The following is a 24,984-nucleotide window of genomic DNA, read 5'->3' on the forward strand; positions in this document are numbered from 1 at the left end:
AAGGAATCATTTATCTGGCAAATTTGGGTTCTCTTTCTCTTCACAGACCATCCATAAGCCGATGACAGTTTTTCCTCAACTTATTTATTTCAAACCACAATTTCTGTGAAAAATCCTTGCTCTATCACATAGTTTGCAAGCTCTTCCTTTTGAGCATTGGCTGTGTAAAATTCAAAGTTTGAGCTGTGTGGATTAGCTTTAACTAGGCACATAGAGGAGCGTAACCCCTGCAACCATCTCTCGTGCAGTTTATAAATTCAAAATTCACTGTTCATGAATATCTCCTGGCTTAAAATTTGCTATTTCCATGAACATTCCTGCCTGTAAACTTATTTGCTAACATATTTCTGGGAAATGAACACAAAGGAGTGTAAATTTGCAGTCAAAACAAAGTCAGCTGAAATTTTGAAAACTCTTCACTGAGAGCTGCTTTGGAACCTTACCATCCAGGCCTCAGCAGACTAGAAAGTAGCTGGTCTGCTCCAAGAGCAGGGTATTACCTATATTGTGACCCAGCTTCCCACTCTGTGCTGGCTCCCTGGAGGAAGTAGAGGAGTTGGAGCCAAGACTCCACCCGTCCCCCCTCCACATCCACCCACATAGGAGGATGAGTCTGAGCCCAGTGGTAGCTGCTTTCCCCTGCATGTGGGCTTTGGTGGTGCAAGCAGACCACAAAGGAGAAGTAAGGGGCTGGTTATGCCCCCGCTCACTCCCATGCAGCTGGGCTCATGTTTGAGGATCAACTCTTATGAAAGTAGTAACAAAGGGCAAATTCCACAAAAGTATCTAAGCACCTAAGCCCCCATTTTGGCTCCGCTACAGACCACAAAACTCCCACCAAGTGTGCTAAGTGCCTAAACTCACTCAGTGCCTACATTTTTCAGGGTGAAAGTTCCCTAGATACCTATGCTCCCAGTGGTGGATTTCGAGTTAGTGGGGCCCTGTGTTCAGCTTCCTTTTCGGGCCTCCCCCGCAGCCAAGAAAGGCACCTATTATCCCCCACCGCCTGTCTCGATTTTTGACACTTGCTATCTGGTCAGCCTACGGGGTGTGGAGGGAGGGAGGCAGCCTGGGCAGAGAGCCGCCTTAGCCCTGCTGCGGGCACATCTCTGAATGCCCCTTGGGGCGAGGGGGTAGCGGGTCTCCATGCGCTGCCTGGGGCGGGGACAGCACGTGGAGACACCTCTCCCCCGCCCGCTGCCAGGGGCACGCAGAGACATGCCAGCAGCTGGATTCAGTTCAAACTAAATGGAAGGATTAACAAAAATAAATCTGCAACTAGAGTTTTTGATTTCAAAAGGGCTGACTTTCAAAAATTAAGGAAATTAGTTAGGGAAGTGGATTGGACTGAAGAACTTATGGATCTAAAGGTAGAGGAGGCCTGGGATTACTTTAAATCTAAGCTGCAGAAGCTATCGGAAGCCTGTATCCCAAAAAAGGGGAAAAAATTCATAGGAAGGAGTTGTAGACCAAGCTGGATGAGCAAGCATCTTAGAAAGGTGATTAAGAAGAAGCAGAAAGCATACAGAGAGTGGAAGATGGGAGAGATCAGCAAGGAAAGCTACCTAATTGAGGTCAGAACATGAAGGGATAAAGTGAGACAGGCTAAAAGTCGAGTAGAGTTGGATCTTGCAAAGGGAATTAAAACCAATAGTAAAAGGTTCTATAGCCATATAAATAGAAGAAAACTAAGAAAGAAGAAGTGGGGCCGCTAAACACTGAGGATGGAGTGGAGGTTAAAGATAATCTAGGCATGGCCCAATATCTAAACAATTACTTTGCCTCAGTCTTTAATAAGGCTAAAGAGGATCTTAGGGATAATGGTAGCATGACAAATGGGAATGAGGATATGGAGGTAGATATTACCATATCTGAGGTAGAAGCAAAACTGAAACAGCTTGATGGGACTAAATCGGGGGGCCCAGATAATCTTCATCCAAGAATATTAAAGCAATTGGCACCTGAAATTGCAAGCCCATTAGCAAGAATTTTTAATGAATCTGTAAACTCAGGAGTAGTACCGGATGATTGGAGAATTGCTAATATAGTTCCTATTTTTAAGAAAGGAAAAAAAAGTGATCGGGTAACTACAAGCCAGTTAGTTTGACATCTGTAGTATGCAAGGTCCTGGAAAAAATTTTGAAGGAGAAATTAGTTAAGGACATTGAAGTCAATGGTAAATGGGACAAAATACAACATGGTTTTACAAAAGGTAGATCGTGCCAAACCAACCTAATCTCCTTTTTTGAAAAAGTAACAGATTTTTTAGATAAAGGAAACGCAGTGGATCTAATTTACCTAGATTTCAGTAAGGCATTTGATACTGTGCCACATGGGGAATTATTAGTTAAATTGGAGAAGATGGGGATCAATATGAACATCAAAAGGTGGATAAGGAATTGGTTAAAGGGGAGACTGCAATGGGTCCTACTGAAAGGAGAACTGTCAGGTTGGAGGGAGGTTACCAGTGGAGTTCCTCAGGGATCGGTTTTGGGACCAATCTTATTTAATCTTTTTATTACTGACCTTGGCCCAAAAAGTGGGAGTGTGCTAATAAAGTTTGCAGATGATACAAAGCTGGGAGGTATTGCCAATTCGGAGAAGGATCAGGATATTATACAGGAGGATCTGGATGACCTTGTAAACTGGAGTAATAGTAATAGGATGAAATTTAATAGTGAGAAGTGTAAGGTTATGCATTTAGGGATTAATAACAAGAATTTTAGTTATAAGTTGGGGACGCATCAATTAGAAGTAACGGAAGAGGAGAAGGACCTTGGAGTATTGGTTGATCATAGGATGACTATGAGCTGCCAATGTGATATGGCTGTGAAAAAAACTAATGCGGTTTTGGGATGCATCAGGAGAGGCATTTCCAGTAGGGATAAGTGGTTTTAGTACCATTATACAAGGCACTGGTGAGACCTCACCTAGAATACTGTGTGCAGTTCTGGTCTCCCATGTTTAAAAAGGATGAATTCAAACTGGAGCAGGTACAGAGAAGGGCTACTAGGATGATCCGAGGAATGGAAAACTTGTCTTATGAAAGGAGACTTAAGGAGCTTGGCTTGTTTAGCCTAACTAAAAGAAGGTTGAGGGGAGATAAGATTGCTCTCTATAAATATATCAGAGGGATAAATACAGGAGAGGGAGAGGAATTATTTCAGCTCAGCACCAATGTGGACACAAGAACAAATGGGTATAAACTGGCCACCAGGAAGTTTAGACTTGAAATTAGACGAAGGTTTCTAACCATCAGAGGAGTGAAGTTTTGGAATAGCCTTCCAAGGGAAGCTGTGGGGGCAAAAGATCTATCTGGCCTTAAGATTAAACTTGATAAGTTTATGGAGGAGATGGTATGATGGGATAATGGGATTTTGGTAAGTAATTGATCTTTAAATATTCAGGGTAAATAGGACTAATCCCCTGAGATGGGATATTAGATGGATGGGATCTGAGTTACCCAGGAAAGAATTTTCTGTAGTATCTGGCTGGTGAATCTTGCCCATATGCTCAGGGTTTAGCTGATCGCCATATTTGGGGTCGGGAAGGAATTTTCCTCCAGGGCAGATTGGAGAGGCCCTGGAGGTTTTTCGCTTTCCTCTGTATCATGGGGCATGGGTGACTTGAGGGAGGCTTCTCTGCTCCTTGAAGTCTTTAAACCATGATTTAAGGACTTCAATAGCTCAGACATAGGTGAGGTTTTTTGTAGGAGTGGGTGGGTGAGATTCTGTGGCCTGCACTGTGCAGGAGGTCGGACTAGATGATCAGAATGGTCCCTTCTGACTTTAGTATCTATGAATCTATGAATCTATGAGTGATGTGAGGCCACTGGCCACGGAATGCAGGCAACCTGCCTGTCTGAGCCCTGCTGCACTGCCAGCCAGGACTCAGGGGCAGGCTGTCAGATGAGATTTGTCCTGAATTTTGGGGCCCTTCCCCCATGTCATTTCAGGTCCTGTGCCACTGCACTGTTTGTTTCAAGGTAAATCTGCCAGCATAATGCTCCTGACTCTGAGCATGCACACTGCAGCTTCCCTCTACTCATCCAGATACCTATCTCCTGCCTAAGTCACAGAGTGATTGATGAAGCAGGGGAAGATCGGCATTTGGCCACCCAGCTTGCATAAAGGGGCCTGATCAGGTAGGCATGCTTAGAAGACATCTAACCAGTCAGGAGCCAGTCAAAATCTGGTCAACGGCAGCAATGGTGCCCACCTGAAAACTTTTAGTCCAGTGATTAGAGCACACAGCTGTGAAGTCAGAGACTCAAGTTCAGTTCCCTCTTTCTGGTCCAGAAGGGAGAATGGATTTGAACAGGCATCTCCCATCTCTCACAGGAGTACTCTAGCTACTGAGCTAAGGGATATTCTGCTGTGAGACTCCCTCAGTGTCTCCTGTTGTAACAGTTCTACTGAGATTATCTAATGAAAGTGTCAGCGGGCCAGAAAGAGAATGGGAATGACTGTATCCGAGTGATTAGGGCATTCACGTGGGAGACCCTGGGTCCAGTTCACTTGCTTCAACCACTCTTTCATTGTTTATCCACAGTGGAACAGCTTCAATAGAGGAGAGACTGATGGGGCATCTGAGGCCATAGCTCAGCCTCCTAAGAGGTGGAAGACCCCATTCACATCCTTTCTCCATCCCTGCCAGAGAGGGACAAATTGAACCTGGGTCTCCCACATCCCAGGTGAGTACTTTAACCACTAGGCTGCAAGTTATAAGTGAGCTGTTGCACCACCACTCCCTCCTTCCCAGCACATTGTTCCATCCACATGTATTTGAAAGCCTTGAGATGAGAGGTGATTTTTTATTAGGGCGTGCTGTATTTTGCTTCTGGGAGCTGAAACTGTAAGGACTTATTTATGGTGAGGCAGCAGGTATTCTCATTAATTCTCTATCAAGCAAGAACATTGTTTGAAGGTAGTTCAAAGATATTAGAGAGAGATGTACCAGCGTGTGGGTGGCTTTATCAATAAGCAAATTCCAGACGCTGGCTTTGGAAAGAACCTTTTTCAACCACAAGTGTTATGAAACCAAAATTCACTAACATCTACACCGGGCTTTTTAAGTGTTAACTGGAAGAAGTGTGAAAAATACAGAGAAAAGCTGGACTGTTCTGTGACTAAAATAATCTATGACCTGACATCACTGAAGGTGCAGCTATTATTTTTAATTCTCTATAAGCCTTCTCCATAGTCACTTCCACTCTCTGGGCTTCAGTTCCCCATCAGTACAATGGGAATAATGATACTGACCCCCAGAGGTGAAAGTAAGCTGGTATGGTCCAGTACGGCATACCGGCAAGAGCCAGTACGCCATGCCAGACCGGACCGGCTTCCCCAGGCTGGCGTTTTAAAGGGCCCCAGGCTCCCCGCAGCGGCCCGAGCCCTGCTGCTGGAGCCTCTGGGGTAGCGGTGGCAGGGCTCCGGTGGTGATTTAAAGGGCTCAGAGCTCCGCTGCGGTAGTGGCGGCCAGAGCCAGGGGCCCTTTAAATAGCCCCTGAGCCCCGGGGCTCCCAGCTGCCTCTGCAGCTGGTAGCTCCTGGGATGATTTAAAGGCCCAGGGGCTCCCAGCCACAGCCGGAGCCCTGGGGCCTTAAAATCTTGATTAAAAGGGCCCAGATATTTAAAGGCCCTGCCTCTTCCGGTCGAGGCCACACCTCTTCTGGTCGAGGCCACACACCCCAAAGTTACTTTCACCCCTGCTGACCCCTTGCTTTGAGATTTGCTGATGAGATGAGCTAGGTATTATTTTGAGATCTGCTAAGTAAGAGCTATGTATTATAAGCACTTTATCCAGGGCTGGATCCCATGGGCTTGATTCTGTTCTCATTTACAAAGGTGTAAATCAGGAGTAAATTCACTGAATCTAATGTAGCTATGCTCGTATAAGACTGGTGTAGTGATAGGAGAATCAGACCCTATACATTCTTTATGAAAGGCCATCCAACTGGTATATCTTGAGACTATACTCGGGACTTGGTTCTCCACTGAGTTGCATCAATATATATTTTCCAGAAACACCTGACCACTCATATATGAATTTTATTGTCCACTTGTTCTCCACCCAGTCATCCAGAGTTACTTTAGAAGCCTGTATTTAATTCTGTTACCAAAGGAGCTATCCATTCTCATATCTTACCTATTAGTTCCCTTGGACATGTAAGTGCTGTCCTATGGCTTTAAAACAACATTAAAATAGAGATGAAATTCAGTTATAACATTTAGATCCAGAATTAAACCTTGCAAAGATTTGCAAATATTCACATCCTGGGTTTCATTTTGGGCCCATCTCCATGCTGAAAAGAAGAAAAAGGCTTCCTTATGAAACACAAAATACCTCGCTCCAAGGAACAGCGTCAAAACAAGAGTGGAATGGAATGTATTTTACAATCACAGCAAATTATACTTTGCTTTCTTGGGCATGTTCCTGCTGACAAGTTAGAACGCTTTGCCTTTAATTGTTAAACGTGTTCAATGAACTCAGAGCAAACTAAGCCAGTAACTTACATGCAGTGTATTGTGGCAATAGAGCAGAAATTGAATCAAGGAATGACCTCCCATTCCATAGACCACTGGAAATTAGTATGCATAAAAGTGATACTTTTAGCCTCTGCCATCATACTTCAATGCCCAGGAGCCTGGTAATATATGAAACAAAGCACAATTAAAATAGGATTCATAATGTTGTTGGTCTGGCAAACAACTAAGTGTTCCACATTAAAAGTAGGTAGGGGAGAAGAAGAGGGATAGTCCAGATCTTGCTTGCTTTGCACCAAAGAGTAGTTTCACTGTCAAAGGGAACATCCACAGGATTAAGACACGCACAACTTGCCGTAGATAAGATGGGAAAATGGTCTCTACATTTAGAGGAAGCCAGGTCTCAAAGCAAACCATACTCTGCACTTACCCAGATACTCAAATTCCTACCATAGAGCCAGATTCTGACCTCAGTTAAATCAATGTAATTCAGTAATAACACCATTGGGCTAGATCCTCAGGTCTAGCTAAATCCTACTTGGTGAAGAGGCAAATGTAGCTGTACACCACCTATATGCCACCCCGATCCTGGGCCAAACCAAAGGCTGAGGGAGTTCAGCCCATGATATGAGCAAGAGCAGCCTCAAGACTCTACACTATTGAAGAATTTACAACTGACCACCTAAGCCAACTTTAAATCTGCTTTGCACAGCTGGAACAGCATAGGTGGGCCCAAGGTTCTGGCCTGTTGGCTCCATGAAGGAGATAAGAATACTTTCTTTTACATTCAGATTTTGCTGGGTTCAGGAGATCCCATATTCTGATACTCAAGGCAGGACCTTTCTTATCTCCAGGCTACATTTGCAAGTTGGTGGTGTAAAAAAAAAATAGTCAGCTCCAAAGGTACCTTGTGAAATGTGAGTCCACTGTCTTAATTTCAAGGAATGAGCTAAAGCTTCAAAGTGCATTCCATTTAAAAAAAAAAGACCAAGAGGCTCTTATCTGTAGTAACATGTGCTTTATATTTCTCACTAATTGGACATCCTAGACCTATTATTAAACCATTACTAGTAGCCTCAAGAGCAGCCTCTCCCTGATAATTAATTTACAAGTGGTTGGCATGCCACTGGGATATTTTTAATCATTAAAGGCTAAACCAAAGAGCATCTTTGATTTTCCACTCAATTGAAAAACGTTGCTCAACTTGCGAAATCTCTGTATGCCTTCAAAGAATGCAAAAGACCCATTTCTTTTTAATAGCCAGCATTAACAAACCAAACATGTTGTTTCACTTCTGTGCACATCTACTGTATGTGAAGCACCGTTAAAGGGCATGTGTGTTTTGTTGGTCCTAGCTACAAGTTCTAACTTTGAAAAAGGAGCAGATGTTTTCCTCTTTAAAAATAGAGGTGACACAGATATTCATCTTGCAAAATGTTCACTAGAGGTTTATAGATTACACTGTCAGAAGGGACCATTATGATCATTTAATATGTTGTCCTGTAACACATTGGCCGTATGACTTCACTGAATTAATTCTCATTTGAATTATAGCATATCTTTTAGAAAAAATATCCAATCTTGATTTAATACTTTCCAGTGATGGAAAATCTTCCCTAATCCTTGATAAATTGTTCCAATGGTTAATTATAGACATTTTTTAAATTGGCCTTATTTCTAGTCTGCAATTTGTCCAGCCTCAACTTGCAGCCTTTTGATCTTGTTATATCTTTGTGCACTAGATTGTAGAGCCCTCTATTATCAAATTTAGTTTCCCATGTAGGTACTTCTAGACTATGATCAAGATACCCCTTAACTTCTTTTTTTAAGTTAAACAGATCCTGGAAGCTTTCACTACCAGCCTTTTCCCCCCATTCTTGTGGCTTTTCTCTGAAGCCTCTCCATAGTCCTTCTTAAACAGTGAACACCAGAAATGGACACAGTATTCCAGTAGCAGTTGCACCAGGTGATGAACATGTATTTATTTTAGTATCTCACAGCCATTAGTACTACAAATGACTGGTTTGTACAGAACTTTGTGCAAGAATCAAGATGCTTTACCCTATTGCTAACCATGGGTAAGGTGCTACCATGGGGACACAGGCCTGCTTTGGGAAGGCTGTAGAGGTGTGCTCTCCCTGAAATAGCTTTTGGGAGGCATTGGGCCTCAGGCAACCATTATGTTTCCCACAGTTGTATGAGATGCAGTGGAAGAATGACCCCTGCACCAATTTCTGAATGGCCAGTGCATGTTGGACCATAGCTCTGGCTTCTCCCCACATTTGGAATAGTTGGTGCTCACAGGATGCTAGCAGGGAACGATCCAGAATGTAAGGAACATAACTGCAACAGGTCCCTGTACAGGCAATCCTTTACTCTGTTCCCTCTGTGCACCCACACAAAGGCCAAAGCCATGCACAACCTATAGGTAATTGCTGTCAAATTCAGTCATCCCAATGCAGCCATCTCTGGGGTAGGATATAGCAGTAGTTAGTTAAACTGTATTCCTAGCATTGTTGTGATAAGGACAAGAGGTGATGCTGTGTATTAGTATCAACAAACCCACTTAGACACAGAATTCTAGATCCTCAGCCAAGGTGCATTCATAACAGCTGAGGAAAAAGGGGCAACTATCAGCCAGCTTTACTTTTCTCCAAACCCAGGACCAACCCAACAGGTGAGTGAGGGCTGGACCCTACAATAACTAAAGGCAGCTCTAATTTACACCTGATTATCCACAACCCAAACATCTGTTCAAACAGGTGGCCAGCTTGGAGGGATACCCTGGCCATACCCTATAGCCACTTTTTTGTAGGAATAACCCCAACGTGCTGGGAGTCAGAAGAGGAGTGACTTAGGAGCTGCCCCACCCATACTTCACCACCTGAGGAGTCTGCTTACATAAGGGGAACCCTCAGGATGCCAGGTAACCTAGATTTCTACCAGCTTAGTGCAAAGCAAACCAAAAATTAGACCCAACTGCCACATAGTGACTGGCCCCTTTAAAGGGACATTGTAGCCAGCCGCACCTGTGGCATAATTAATTAGCTGCTTCCCAGCATGAGAGAGCTGGACTAATTGGGGTCAGGTACACCTGGGCCTCATAAAAGGGCTGAGAAAGCATACTTTAGGAGACGAGTTTTAGGGAGCATGTTGGGTTCCTGTAAAAAGTCCTGAAGTAGATTCTGGTTGGCTCTAGGGAAGTAGCTTAAGAGTCAGTACTTTTATCCTAGGGTAGGAAGACTCAAAAGTAACCCAGAAAGAAGTGGGAATTGAGTTTGGAGGCTGGGTTGAAGAGGAGCTCAAGTTGGATAAAAGTGCTTCTGGTTTGTTTACATTCTTGTTCCCTGGAAGGGGATTGAACTTTGAGAGTGATCCAGCTGGAGGGCTGAACTATGTGACCCTCTGGGAGATACAAAAGCTGCATTAGGGAAACTGAGGCAGGGATTGCCTGAAAAGATGTGTTTGACTAGCAGGAGGTGCTACAGAGCAGACATTCCCCCTACAATATCAACCAGTTTATGGATTAACAAACTGATTACAACAACTTTTCATGCAAGAGTCTGATAATTCTTTTAAAGCCTCATAGTAGCCTTGTGAGGTATTTCTGTAACTCAGATATTGTTTCCTGAGTTAATTGCCCTGATTTTAAGTGCCTAATTGAGCAATTAGTTTTGGATTCCCAGCAGAAGATAGCAAATTCCATCCAGCTTGGGCATCCAAACTTAGTGGACACTTGATCAAAGTAACGTATGGTACCAAGCCAGTGTGATTATTTGGGGCTCCTCCTACTCCTGTGGTCAGCTCACTAGATTACACCTCTCTATGTCCTGCTTCTGGTAAATCAGCATGCAAAATTAACCCCCACCTGCAAAAAGAAAACACAGAGTGTAAAAGCTACCTTTATAATCATGGGCGGTGGGTATCATAGGCTGGGGGAGGCTGAGCCTCCCCAAATAGAGTGGTGTGACCCCACCCACACTCCACCCCCAGACTCCCTCCTGAAGTTCTTGCTCTTCCCTGGCCCGGGCTGGAGCTGTGGCCCCACCACCCACCCAGTGCTCAGGATGCTGGGACGGCACTGCTGGGGGCTCTGCAGCCGTGCCACCCAGTCACCTGGCACTCTGGGGTTGGGAGAGTTCGGGTGGCCTGAGATGGAGGGGCTGGCAGCTGCGGGTGGGGGCTTACTTTGGTTTCCTGTTTGGGAGGATGGGGAAAGGCAGGGCCTTGGGGCAAAAGTGATGGGGACTAGCTTCCCCCAGTGGCCAGTTCACCAGCTGCCTATGCTTATAATTGACTGTGGAATCACTTGTAAACCGATTGGTAGCAACATAGAAACATATGAATCTTCTCTGACACAATGACAGTAATTTATTCAGGGAAGGGAATATTGTACTATTTGATAATGTAATCCCAGGTATACTTTTAAAGGGCAAGCAACCCAAATACCTAGATGATACTTTGTCTTCAGGAGCGAAGATGGATGGTGGTGAAGATTGCAAAAAGCAGAAAGGGTGAAAGCTTCACACATCTACAGACAGAGGGTGGTGTCAGGAGCACATATGGGTAGGTAAAGATCCTGGAGGTAGCAAGTGAGAGAAGAGAGTATGGGAAGGAGAAGACAAAGGGAAGGGACATGGGCTTGGAAGCCAAGACTGACCTCCCTCTCCCCTTTCTGCCACACAACCCATTTGACTAACCTTACTCTCTGCCCAGCCTTTTCCCATGTGGCCTCTTACACCTGGACCCTCCTTTCCGGGTCATTAATGCCCCCATTATCTCATCCTTCAAGTTCCTCCATGTGGCCTATGAACCCTAGACTTCCCATCAAATAAGTGTCAGCTAAACAGTGAAAACACTAAAGAAAACTATGTCCCTACTCCACAGAATAAATGTACAGAAACACCTGATGTGCTGCTTATCTCTTGCTTTTTGTTTCTCCACCCCACTGTATATTTTCTATTTAAATCATCTGTTTTGTCTTTATATGTTGTGGATGAAGCATAAGTTTTGCACTGTGCCCATTGTAAATAATAAATATGTTAATATTTGTACAGGGCTTTGAAGACATGAATAATAGTAATAATAATATGGGTAGAAGAATTCAGATTTACCAAGAAGTTGCCTATTCCCACAGGACTTCTCTCTGATCAGGATAATTGCTGGTCCAGTCACTGTGCAAGAAGTGCTAAAGCATCGGACTTTCTGACTTTAAGGTCTCCCATACAGCCTCAGTATCATGTCATCCTTATCAGGCACAATTCAGCAACATCACAAAGCTGTTCTGAGTGTGGTAACTGTCTAGGAAAACTGTTGATTCCTCCTTTCAAACTCTCCCTTCATGCTTAAAACTTGTAATACACTGGTTCTCTCCTTCTTCATTAATGATCACTGAAAGCACAAGGGGCATCTAAATCTTACAGAAGCTTGGTTACAAGATAGTAATAACATTTCTCTGTTTGAAAGCCCTAGTGACTTACACATCTAAACACAGAAACCTCCTTGATCTATTTAATGTCTCCTACAGCAAACTTCTGATTGATCTAATTAGCTCTCTTGCCCAGCAAGACTACTTTGTCAATGTAATTTAGCGTGAATTAGAACCTTATTAAGTACAGACTTGATAATGGAAGGGGACATTTTTATAGCTTTCCCTGATTGTAAATCCTAAATTTGTTATTAAAAGACATTTAAAATATTAGGCACACTTCTCATATACATGATCCTGATCCTAAACCCACTGAAGACCATACAAAGCCCTCAATGACTTCAAGCCAGACCTAGACTAGACTTCTATCCAGTGTTACATCTTGTTGTCTATCTGTTGACATATCTGAAACCTCGGGGGCAGGCAACGACACCCTCTTTCTCTTACACACACAGCATGTAATCAAGGGACTGCAATCCTTATTCATATGAGTGGTGGAGTACTTGTGCAGGGTTGCAGGATCATGGGGGGAAATCTGCCTTCCTGAGTTATGTTTCGTTTGGAACCTGATGTATGAGTATGTTGACAGCCAGTTTTATTATATTCTTAACTTGCATAGAAGCAACAAATATTATTAATAGTCATTAAAGAGAGGAGTTTTTTTAAAAAATCCAACAACAGCATTTGACCCTATGTTGCAAAAGGAAGCATTTTCTTTTATGAGCTCTGAATGTATTGTCCTTTCATTTCATGGTGTCTCCTTGTTGTGACCAGGTGAAAATCAAGGATTAATCACTTCTCACTACAATTCCTAATTTTCTCAGTCAATCAAGTTCCTTCTAGCTCTTCCCCTTTCCATCCAAATAATCCCAGTTTTTGCCAGGCTTTCAGACAGCACGAGCCAGTCCGGACATAGCCCTACCCATGTTTGCCATCATTCTCTAGATCTTTTCAGTCTTTGCCATAACTTTCATGATGTGAGGTAAGCAAAACTGGGGAGAGTAATCAAGATGAGGACAAACACTGCATACACATCGCTGAATTGTCACATTGTGACTGTAATGCCTATGTTTGTTCAGAGGTATACTGCCCTAGCAGCCCAGTGTGCAGGAAGGTGAGGGATGTACATGAACCTGTTACCCTCAGTGCACTATATGTTAGGACTGATACAGGAGGAAATATGCCAAATGTTTTGAATCTTCCTCAAGGAGCTGATGAGCAAGTAGTATGCTGTGCATGTCTAGACAAAATGATGATTCATGACTTGTGCAACTTCTTGCTGCAGCAGCTAGTAGGGGAAAAGGTGGGATATAGCCACCATGCTTCTGTTCTCCGTTTATTTATCCTTGCTTTTTCTCCTGAGTACTTTCTGCTCTTCATTTATTTATCCTTGCTTTTTCTCCAGAAGATTATAAGGAGAAGTTAGCCAAGCGTCCATCCTGAAGTATCTGGATCAGTTCTTAGATGTGATGCTTGTGAAGGAGCCAGAGTACATCTAGTTCAGCACAGGGCCGGAGACAGAAGCTCTGGTTTCTTTACTGCGTTAAGCACTACAGTTCCAGATAAAAATGAAAAGAACTTAAAAAGAGTCATGGTATATTGTCATGGCACAAATTACTTGTGACTACTCTTTATCATAGCTATAGATAAACAGCTTGGCTTATATTAGAATGCACCCAGAGACTGCACCTGTATCTGAGCACTGAGAAAATATTTTGGATGGCCTCAGATTAAATAAACACAAAAGTGCTACAGTGAGATTAAATAGACGGGTCAAAGCCTCCTTAACTAACATAATCTTTATTAGAAGAGATAAGCACTGACAGTAGGAAAGCTAGCTAATGACCTCTTCATCTCAGCTGCACAGGAAATATGAGGCTTTACACTGTGTTATCAACCTTATTTTAATTTCAGCCTTATTCTGCTTTTAGCGCTGGTTATAAATGCAAGAGATCACTCTTTCTGACACCCAGGAAGGTTTGGTGGGATGACAGGCTGGTCAATAACATAGGGTGGGATGGGATGACCTACATCCCCTTCTCCACAAGTAGTCCCTGGAGCACACGAGGGAGGTAACGTTATAGACACATCTGTTTCTTCAATCTGCTTTGACTTTGTAAAAAATAATTGAGTGGGTATAACCTAGATGTATCCTGCCTAAAGTGTCACCTGCAGAGTTTTCCTGAAATTGTTTCAATGCCCATTGAAGTCAACCCTAAAAAAAACCTGCAAGGAAGCTATTGTATTTGTGGAACACCTATCACCGTTACTTTACGGGCAGTTGCCCTGTGTTCCACATAGAGACAGAGATTCCATGATTTCACCATCCTTCCATCTTATTCTTTTCCACTAGGTCTATACATTTGACTCCTACAATGCATTCATGGCTGATGTCATTCTTCTCTGCATCTCTGGCTATCAGTTTTTCAGACTTGGAGAAGATGTTGCTGTTGCACATAGGATTTGTATACTTAAGAGCTCAATCCTGCATACCCAAAACACTCATCAGTTTCACTAGGAGTCTGGAGTACGCAAGAATGCATGTCTAGGTCCTAAATGGGCAATTTCTAAATACAGCAGAAAATATATTGGGCTGAATTTTGATCTCAGCTGCTCTGGTGTATCTCTGTAGGACATCCATTGACACCCCTGAATTAACACAGCTGCAATGGAGACCAGAATCTGCCTTAATGAACATTTTTTTGCCTAGTTTTGACTAAATGGAAAGTCAGTTGCAGTGAAATATTCACTACTTATATATCAAAACCTTCTGACCCTGTCCTTGAGCCACATTTCAGCCTACTGGCAAAAATATTAAAACTTCACAGTAGAGAACTGTAGTAAACAAACCATGTGTTGAGCTATTTTTGGTCTGGGGAATAATATCAAAAGAGAGACTAAAAACAGAAGAGACTATGCACCAAAAATCATAATTTATTCTGTAGTTTAAAAGGGAACTGAATGTGTGTACTCTTGAGCAAAGCTTTTAGCATGACAAAGTTATATAGTTAGTATAGTACATATTATTAACTCAGAAATTAAAGTTCTACTTGGATTGGACTTTTGCAATTCTATTTTTAGCTCACTTTTACAGCAAATGGCACCAGGTGAATTTGCACCCCTGACAGCCTCATGGTGCTATACTATTAATAGAAAAAGTCTTTAATGAGTAACTGGGATCAGTGCACGATAAACATAAACACATTTCTTCACAACATCTTTTCGTGAACTGTATTACTTGGTACCTAGTTTTTTTTAAAAATAGACAGTTCCGCTTCGATCCTTGAGTACAAAGCTGTAGGTGGCTGCACTGCCCCAGAGTTAACAAGAAGGCAGACTGTGACTCTGAGACATGGTGTGCTACCTGTTTCTCTTTGCTCTGTGGGGGAAGAACCCTTTTCTAAGCTTATAACTGGGGTAGCTTATTTTCCTTGTTGTGTTAGCTACCATACCCTGCACATTGCACATCCCAAGCTCTGCCTACCCCCTACCCCATCCCATCTGCTTATGCGAAAGGAAGGAGTGGAATGTAGCGGCCTTGTGGAAGCTACTGTTGTCCCTACACTGTTTCCTGTGATCCAGATTGTGTCATGATCAATGGAACTGGAATTAGTGGGCCATTGTTGCCTGGAGGGACTCTTATTGAGTCGATCCCCATGGAACAGGGAATATGGGGAGTTTAGGCTGGAAGCAACTCAACCATATGGACAGCAATGCACAGGATTTAATGAAGTTTCACTTGTTCAACTTAAACTGCATTTGGCTTTGTACTGTGTGAATGAAACATGGTGGCAGTGTCAAAGCTGTGAGTTCTCTGCAGTGCAGCAGCTAGCACCATGAGCCATGGACCTTGGACTGAAGCCCCACCCCACCCTTGAGCCTGAATTTTGCAGGCACAAACCTAGCCCAGTGATGGTGGAGGGAGGAGTTCAAGCTGTACAATGACCTGGTCATGCAGGAAGATCACAACACCAGCAAAGTAAAACTATTATTTTACCTTAGTGGGGTACAAGGCAGGGAGATCTGGACCACTTTGAAGCTCACCACTGCCTCACAGCAGTCCTAGGAGCCCTGGGGAACTGTTACTCCCCAAAGCAGAACAAAACGGTGGAGCAACACACTAAAGACCAATCTGAAGCAAAGGGAACAGCTCCCTATGTTACTGCCTTATGCACTTTGCCTGCTTCATGTAATTTTGAGTTCTTGTCAAAGACTCCCTGATTCAGAACAAGGATAGTCTCCAGCATTTGGGAGCACTACCTCCGGGAAGGCAATCTCATGTTAGACAGATGCTCAGACATGGGGTGTGCAGTGGAAGCCTCAAGAGAAGGAGTGAAAGTCTTAGGAGATACAGCAAACTTGAAAGTACAACCCATGAGACAACAGCAAAAAGCAGGCGGCCAAGGTCCTCTACCCATAGTGAGATGCACTTACTGTGGGAGACAAAAAGAAAAGGAGTACTTGTGGCACCTTAGAGACTAACAAATTTATTTGAGCATAAGCTTTCGTGAGCTACAGCTCACTTCGTCGGATACATTCAGTGGAAAATACAGTGGGGAGATTTATATACATGCACAGAGAACATGAAACAATGGGGTTTATCATACACACTGTAAGGAGAGTGATCACTTAAGATGAGCTATTACCAGCAGGAAGGGGAGGGGGGAGGAAGAAGACCTTTGTGGTGATAATCAAGGTGGGCCATTTCCAGGAACATTTGAGGAACAGTGAGGGGTGCGGGGGGAGGGGGGAATAACATGGGGAAATAGTTTTACTTTGTATAATGACCCATCCACTCCCAGTCTCTATTCAAGCCTAAATTAATTGTATTCAGTTTGCAAATTAATTCCAATTCAGCAGTCTCTCTTTGGAGTCTGTTTTTGAAGTTTTGTTGTTGAAGAATAGCCACTCTTAGGTCTGTAATCGAGTGACCAGAGAGATTGAAGTGTTCTCCGACTGCTTTTTGAATGTTATAATTCTTGACGTCTGATTTGTGTCCATTTATTCTTTTACGTAGAGACTGTCCAGTTTGACCAATGTACATGGCAGAGAGGCATTGCTGGCACATGATGGCATATATCACATTGGTAGATGCACAGGTGAACGAGCCTCTGATAGTGTAGCTGGTGTGATTAGGCCCTATGATGGTGTCCCCTGAATAGATATGTGGACAGAGTTGGCAATGGGCTTTGTTGCAAGGATAGGTTCCTGGGTTAGTGGTTCTGTTGTGTGGTGTGTGGTTGCTGATGAGTATTTTCTTCAGGTTGGGGGGCTGTCTGTAAGCAAGGACTGGCCTGTTTCCCAAGATCTGTGAAAGTGATGGGTCATCCTTCAGGATACGTTGTAGATCCTTGATGATGCGTTGGAGAGGTTTTAGTTGGGAGCTGAAGGTGATGGCTAGTGGCGTTCTGTTATTTTCTCTATTACAGACCTAAGAGTGGCTATTCTTCAACAAAAAAACTTCAAAAACAGACTCCAACGAGAGACTGCTGAATAGGAATTAATTTGCAAACTGGATACAATTAACTTAGGCTTGAATAGAGACTGGGAGTGGATGGGTAATTACACAAAATAAAACTATTTCCCCATGTTATTCCCCCCCTCCTCCCGTTCTTCAGAAGTTCTTGTCAACTGCTGGAATTGGCCCACCTTGATTATCACTACAAAAGGTTTTCTTCTTCCTCCCACCCCTCCCTCCTGCTGGTAATAGCTCATCTTACGTGATCACTCTCCTTACAGTGTGTATGATGAAACTCATTGTTTCATGTTCTTTGTGTGTATATATAAATCTCCCCACTGTATTTTCCACTCAATGCAACCAATGAAGTGAGCTGTAGCTCACGAAAGCTTATGCTCTAATAAATTTGTTAGTCTCTAAGGTGCCCAGGACTCCTTTCTTTTTGCGAATACAGACTAACACAGCTGCCTACTCTGAAACCTGTGGGGAGACAGCATGAGTGGATAAAGAAGTGCCCCACACTAAACCGGATTGCAAGGAATGTGGCAAGTTGAACTATGTTAGGCGTGTGTGCAAGAGCAGAAGGAGGTTCTCAGGAAGATTCAGTCACACATATACAAGAGGAAGAGGGCACTCAACAGCAGTGATGACTCTCAACTCTCTCCTTGAGTCTGAGAGCGTATCAGTTCAGCTCTCAGGACAGGAAAGCAAGAAGGGACAATGCCCCATCTCAGTGTACGTTAACTGGGAAAACATCCTGTGCAAGTTCTGCTGGCTAACAGGGCCTGCTTGCAGTATGATTCTTTGGGGGAACTGGACTTTTGGCACACCCATTACAAAGAGCAACACAATCTAAGGCTGCACTAGCGGAATCCATACAGTCAGTTCACAAGGCATGATGTTGAGGTGGACTGGGCAGTCCCCAACAGCAAGCATTTGACATGCCTTGAAACAAACAACAGACACCCTTCCTGACGTACTATTCAGCTAGGAGAGCAACTGACCCTCTAGCCTGATGAATCAGTGGAAAGATTGAGTGTAGCTCTTTCGCCAGAGCAGTCAGTCACTTATGCCAGCAGAGCCCTGCCAGAGTCTGAACAGATATATGCCCAAATAGAAGAAAAGCTTCTGACTGTGGTATTTGGAGTGTTGCATTCCCTCAGTACAGCTATAAGCCACTAGCAGTAGTGCGACCAGACCCTCAGCCCCTGGAGACAGCCATGGCAAAGCCCCTTCATAGTGCTCCAGAGTCTGCTGCACATGTTAATATACCTCCAGTGTTACCAGTAGCACTGAAATATTATCCAGGGGCAATTATTGGTGTTAACTGACACCCTGAGCTGGACATATATACCCAGCATCATCGAGTTGGGGGAAGGGGTCAGGACACTGAATCTATTAACACCATCTCTCCGCTTCAACAGCAAAGCTGATGGAAATCAAAGAGGGCAATGAAAAGGACATCCAACCACAGCACAAAAGCTACTAGTCTTTTAAGTATCCGGCAGCCAGGTACTGCTAGGAACAGAACTGGATCTTCAAATTAAAGATGAGCTGAGTATACAGGAAGGAATCATATTTGATGATAGAGAACTGCCGACACTGCTTCAGCCCATCCTTAGGTAACCCAAAAAAGATACATGCCTCACACCTGGCATGTAACATTGACAGCTGCCTTAGATGGGCTGGAGACTGTGTTTACAGGCCAGGAATGAATACACAACTCTGCTCCTTGAGAGAAGGTCGTGCAATAACCACCAGCAGAAAAAACTCTGTTACTACAATAGTTGATAACCTGACCATGGCAAAATGTGAGAGCAGACTTATTTATTTCAAAGAAATGCAGTACTTGATTACATTGAACTACTATTCAAATTTTGAGGGATCGATGCCCTACTTGATACAAAAAGCAAGTCAGCGATTGGCAAACTGAATGCCCACGTGTAACAAGATACAACATTCAGGATTATATCATGGACAAACTCAGTTTGCTTAGGAAGAATTAAAGGAATTTGTAAGCAAATAGGAGTTTAACCACCACAACACTTCTCTAGTATCCCCACAGAGTAAAAATAAGGTGGAATCAGCTGTGAAAACAGCTGAGAGACTGTTACACCAGGCTGTTTCCTTCTGGTTCAGAACGCTTGTTAGCATTTTGTGGAATACAGGAATACTCCAATCACAGAGGGTGCCAAATTGTTTCATCGGTGCCTGTGGTGGACTGAGGACCAAAATCCAGCTACTCCATGAGGGGACTTCTGTTTGCAGCCAGAATGGTGGGTCACTGCTGAGAGGGAAGGTGGTGTCAACAATCAGAGAAAGCAGGCACTAGGATATGAGAGGTCAGTCAAGTACCTACCAGCTGTGGGTACAGGCACTCCTGTGAGGATTCAGTCATTAGAGAGACACCAAAAGGAGAAGTGGGCTACAAGAATTGTGTGAGGTTCAGTGGCACCCACTTCATATCAGGTGACAACTCAAGAGGGACAAGTGATCCAAAGGAACAGGCACGGGTGGCACGTGAACTGCCAGCTAGGGGAGGCTGACCCCCAGCCCTGCCCCTTCTGCCCAAGATCCACCCCTTCCACCCCCCCCCCCCATCAGAGCCCCGAGACCTGCCTCTGCCACTGCCAGCGCTTGCTTCAGGCTAGTGTCCCTCCAGCCCACCCACCACTGGCACAGTCTCCCCCAGCCTATGATACCTGCTGCCCATGGGAACAGGTGGCACTTATGAGCCAGCAGACAACACCCAGAGAGAGCTTGAGATCATCAGAGAACAGAGAGGAAGGAAAACCATCCAGAGGCCAACCCAACAGGCAGGAGGAGATCTGACACAGAGAGTTTGCTAGACTAGGAGATGGGACAGGGAGAGAGAGAGAGAAGGGGGAGAGAGGTCATCCCAGGTATAGTTATCTGCTCAGATTTGTAAAATAGGGAAGATGCATCATGATCAGTGAAACTGGAGTCAGATGGCCAGTGTTCCCTGGAGGGACTGATATTGAGGGGACACCAATGGAACAGGGAAAGTTAAAGCTAGGAGCGACTCAGCCACATGAACAGAGTTACCCACAGGGTTGAATAAAGTTCCACTTGTTCAACTCAACCTGCATTCAGCTTCAGGCTTTTTGTCTCCAGCTTGCAGGGCAAGGGGGGTGATAGGTGACCCATTACTTCCTTGAGCAGGGCTACCTGGTTTCAGTCACAATCTGGCCCAGAATGCTACACAGACATTATAGCGATATTAATAATCCAACATAGATCATATTTAAAAAATAGAAATAGGCCCAAACTGCATAGCTGGGATCTAGTTCTGGGCTTTCCTGCAACCGGAGGTGTTTGATTTGGGTCTTTGGTGCCCAATGCATCCGGGAAGTATGGAAGGACAGTGATTCAATAAGCAAGCAATAAATAAGATGTCAGTAATTTTAAAAACAGCATGGCCTAGATCCTTCTGTTATTTTTTAATGTTGCACAATGATGACATGGTTAGTGTTGTAGACAAGAATGCTGCTATTCACCATGGCAAGGAACCAGCAGTGGGCATAGTCGCTGTCTGGATAAACAGCATATGTCAGCCATTCTAAACCTAAAGAAAATGAGCTGAATAGTAGCTCTATGTGGGACACAGTCAGTGGGGAAAAAACTGGGATAAGAGAACAGGAAAATATGTATATGATTTCAGAACGCTGCAAGTTTGACTGACATGTTTACTTCAAAAGTGAAGTGAGAAAACAGAAAGCGAGGATTTGCCTCGTGATCCATTTCCAAAGGCCAAGTCTAACCTGGATTCAGCACATTGGTCATTCTACTTTAAATAATGATTTGTAGAACAGTTTTTCTACACCTATGCTGTGCTTCTGCTCTCATTTACACTGGCTTTCATGTGAGTAGAGTTATTCCTAAATTATGCTGATATGGGACAGAATCATATCTGTGAAAGCTTTTCCAAACTGGAGTGAGACACAGGTCATAAAAGATACATATTGTAGCTAAATGTGGGAAAGGTATTCCCTGCTCTAACAAATTAAACACCTTTTCTCATTATTAGGAAAATATAGGCCAATATTTGTTCCCACTACAGTGAGAATTTCCCCAGTGAGCCAGTGTACACAACTCCCTTGCAGTCCTCCACGTAGGAAGTGTAGCTTGGGGAAAAGGACCATACTCCAACTATCGTAGCTGTCATAACGTGCTCTTGGGGGATATTGCAGCTGGTCAACTGGTTCTCTTAACTAGGATGTGGAGGAGTGTTGTTAGAATGTGTTAGCTAATGTGGTCTCAAACTTAGTACCATCTACTAAGATGGTTGAGGTAAAGCCCAATGCTTGAACATGTTAGCTAACTCCACATCTTAAATTTGTAGTCAAGGCAAATCCACAAAAGGTGGTTTAGAGTCACCTTTCCCCTCCCTCACCCCAATTACCCCAGCTGCACCGGTATAGGTCAGAGCAGCCCTCAGACTGTTCTAATCAACAATGGGAGACTGAGCCAGCTGAGGATCAGAAAGCTGTAAAAGTGGCCAAAAGCCCCTTTGCTCCCAACCATCCTGTTCTCCTTCAGTCCTGCTAGAGCTTTAGTTGGCTCAGATCAGAGAATCTGGTTGTTAGTATACTCATATATTTAAGGAGTACTTGTGGCACGTTAGAGACTAACAAATTTATTAGAGCATAAGCTTTCGTGAGCTACAGCTCACTTCATCGGATGAAGTGAGCTGTAGCTCACGAAAGCTTATGCTCTAATAAATTTGTTAGTCTCTAACGTGCCACAAGTACTCCTTTTCTTTTTGCGAATACAGACTAACACAGCTGCTACTCTGAAACCTGTCATATATTTAAGTTACTCATTTGTTGTGTGTAAAAACAGCAATCTAGCTGGGTGCTGGTTTCAGAGGGGTAGCCGTGTTAGTTTGTATCAGCAAAAACAATGAAGATTCCTTGTGGCACCTTGGAGACTAACAAATTTATTTGGGCATAAGCTTTTCTGGACTATAACCCACTTCATCAGATGCATAGAGTGAAAAAAAAAGTAGGCAGGTATAAATATACATCCATGAAAAGATGGGAGTTGCCGTAGCCAGGCGGGGGGTCAGTGCTAACGAGGGCCCATTCCCTACAGTTGACAAGAAGGTGTAAGTATCAACAGAGGGAAAATTATTTTTTGTAGTGACCCAGCCACTTCCAGTCTTTATTCAGGCATAATTTGATGGTATCACATTTGCAAATTAATTCCAATTCTGCAATTTCTCACTGAAGTCTGTTTTTGAAGTTTTTTTGTTGAAGAATAGCCACTTTTAAGTCTGTTGTTGAGTGTCCAGGGAGGTTGAAGTACTAGGCACGAAAGCTTATGCTCAATAAATTTGAACCCATCTGTATTTGCATGTTCAGTTTCTTATCAAATTCACCTAATGTTGGCGGAGATAGTTACCTGAGGATTCTTTCACCATGCAGAGCTTGCACCAACACAGAGCTTGCTTGGTTACTCTATTCCACCCTCCATGGAGCACTCTTATGTAGGGGACATGGCAGAGGGAAAGAAGATATGATCACAACATCCTGGCTGGTGGAATAACACCTTTGAGCTATAGGGAGCCACATGCAGTTTAGAGCAGCAGCCCACATGGGAGATGAAGTCTGGTGGGAGTCCAGCTTATAGAGGAGAATGGGGACAAGAGGTAGGTGGGAACAACTCCCAAGAGTCACAGCTGCAGTATTTACAATGGAAATATTTTGAGTTTGGGCAAAATACTTCAATTTATGGGTGTTAATTTTTTTTGATGAAAAACAGAAATTTTCCACAGGAAGCAGACACTTTTCATGAACAACTTTATTTTATCAAAGCTCCAATTTTCTACTGAAAAACAGTTTTGGCAAAAATTTTGACCATCCCTATTCTTTACTCATAAACCTATGCTTCTCCCTCCTGCCAACTGCAATATAATCCTAGTAGACAGCTAAATTATCTTTTTACACACACACACACACACACACACACACACTCTATCTTTTTCTCCTTTTATTTATTTTTGTAGTAACATTTGTGGGAGACCACTTACTAGAATTATTTGCAAACTGGCCCCGAACTGTGACTAACAAACTTCCAGGTTAAATTCTCAGCTAAAAAAAAAAATCACATTGTCCAAACAGAAAACTGAAGTGTCACATAATGACTGCCCCAAAATTTCATTATACCGTCACCTGGTTTACATACTGCACAAACAAGTGGTGCATGTACTTGCTTTGCACTGGTGTTTGTTTCCTAGGAAGCAGGCAGCTATAAATAACTCTTGAAAGGACAGTCAGGCAAATACAAGACCAATATTCCAGAATGTATTACTATACAATAGCCAAACCCACTAATGCCTGTTTACTAAAGGAGCTGTCTGTATTTCCAGCCTACACTTGACTGGAAACATTCAGCCGCCAGCAAAAGTGTTGCCCAATTAATTTCTCTCTAATATAACAAGGAATTGCATTTGTACGTGACTATCTTTAGACTATTATTAACATTTTCTAAGGAAGTCTCCCTGAGATGTTAATGGTTACCTCCAGGTCATATAGCATCCATGCCCCATAAATTGCCTATCCCTGTGTGGTAGCTCTTATTACTCAGTATTGCAACCTCACTTTTCTCTATAGACCAGAAACCCAACTATCACTCACACTGACAAGTTGGCAGGGGTAGAGTTCTGTGTGAGAGAGTATCCACCAGCACCTGTATACAATGTGAATTCAGGATTACAGTTATTTGGGGGTTTCTCAAACAATTTAGCTGTTTTAATGGCAAGAAAAAAAATAGAAGTGTTACATATCTACCGGCAACATTCAGTGGCTCCTGTCCATCTGTTGTAGTAGCCAGGCCAGGTACTAACACCACATCATCTGAGGACTCTAGTCTATGACCTTAATTACAAAAACAAGAAAGTAAAATATTATTTAAGGCATTCTATAAAATACAAATTACTCCTGTGGAACTGTTGTACTGTCTGTCTCTCTCTGCTACCCTGGTCTGATTTTAGGTATTAGGCAGGCTTCTTCACACGCAAACTGTGTGTGTAGTTTGATGGTGTTCTTATTTAAAATGGCAACACTTCTACTTGCACAGTAGAGGCCTTTTTTCCAAAGCTCACTGAAGTAATGGGATGCTTTCCATTGACTTCAAAGGAGCTAGGATCAGGCCTGAAATGATTCCATCATTTGAACTCAGTGACACTTGTCCCCTGGTGCACAGACCTATTTTCTTATCACTCATTACACACACTCTCCCTCTGATTGAAGTCACACTTTAACTTTAAATACAGTAACTACTCTGTCCTCTTTAAACCCAGGCCGCAGGCTAGAGTATACAGGTCAGTGCAGTATTTTTCTGATAAGCAATAGCTAATCATTTTATACAACAGGCAACAATACCACTCAAGACAATTGGAAAAGATACCATGAAAAACATACTACTTCCCTTTTAGAACCTTTTTTGCACTCTGAGCACACCATTCTAATGCAGTGATAAGAAGGCTGGGTGAGTCATCTGTCAGATCTGCTATGGCATTGTGGTGAGTTAACATTGACATATGAATCACATTAAATAATTAACCTCAGCTGAAAACTCCAACATGCACC

General features: G+C 43.3%; 1 long non-coding RNA gene across 1 annotated transcript; it reads right to left on the reverse strand.

The window, feature by feature from the left end:
- Window positions 1–13,424: 13,424 nt before the first annotated feature.
- Window positions 13,425–24,308, reverse strand: LOC122456429. The gene is made up of 3 exons (XR_006275353.1): window positions 24,184–24,308; window positions 22,796–23,016; window positions 13,425–13,463 (listed from the first exon to the last, which is right to left on the reverse strand). It is a non-coding gene; the product is annotated as an uncharacterized LOC122456429 (long non-coding RNA).
- Window positions 24,309–24,984: the final 676 nt, after the last annotated feature.

The sequence above is a fragment of the Dermochelys coriacea genome, chromosome 13 (assembly GCF_009764565.3).
Source record: "Dermochelys coriacea isolate rDerCor1 chromosome 13, rDerCor1.pri.v4, whole genome shotgun sequence".
Classification (NCBI taxonomy): Eukaryota; Metazoa; Chordata; order Testudines; family Dermochelyidae; genus Dermochelys; species Dermochelys coriacea.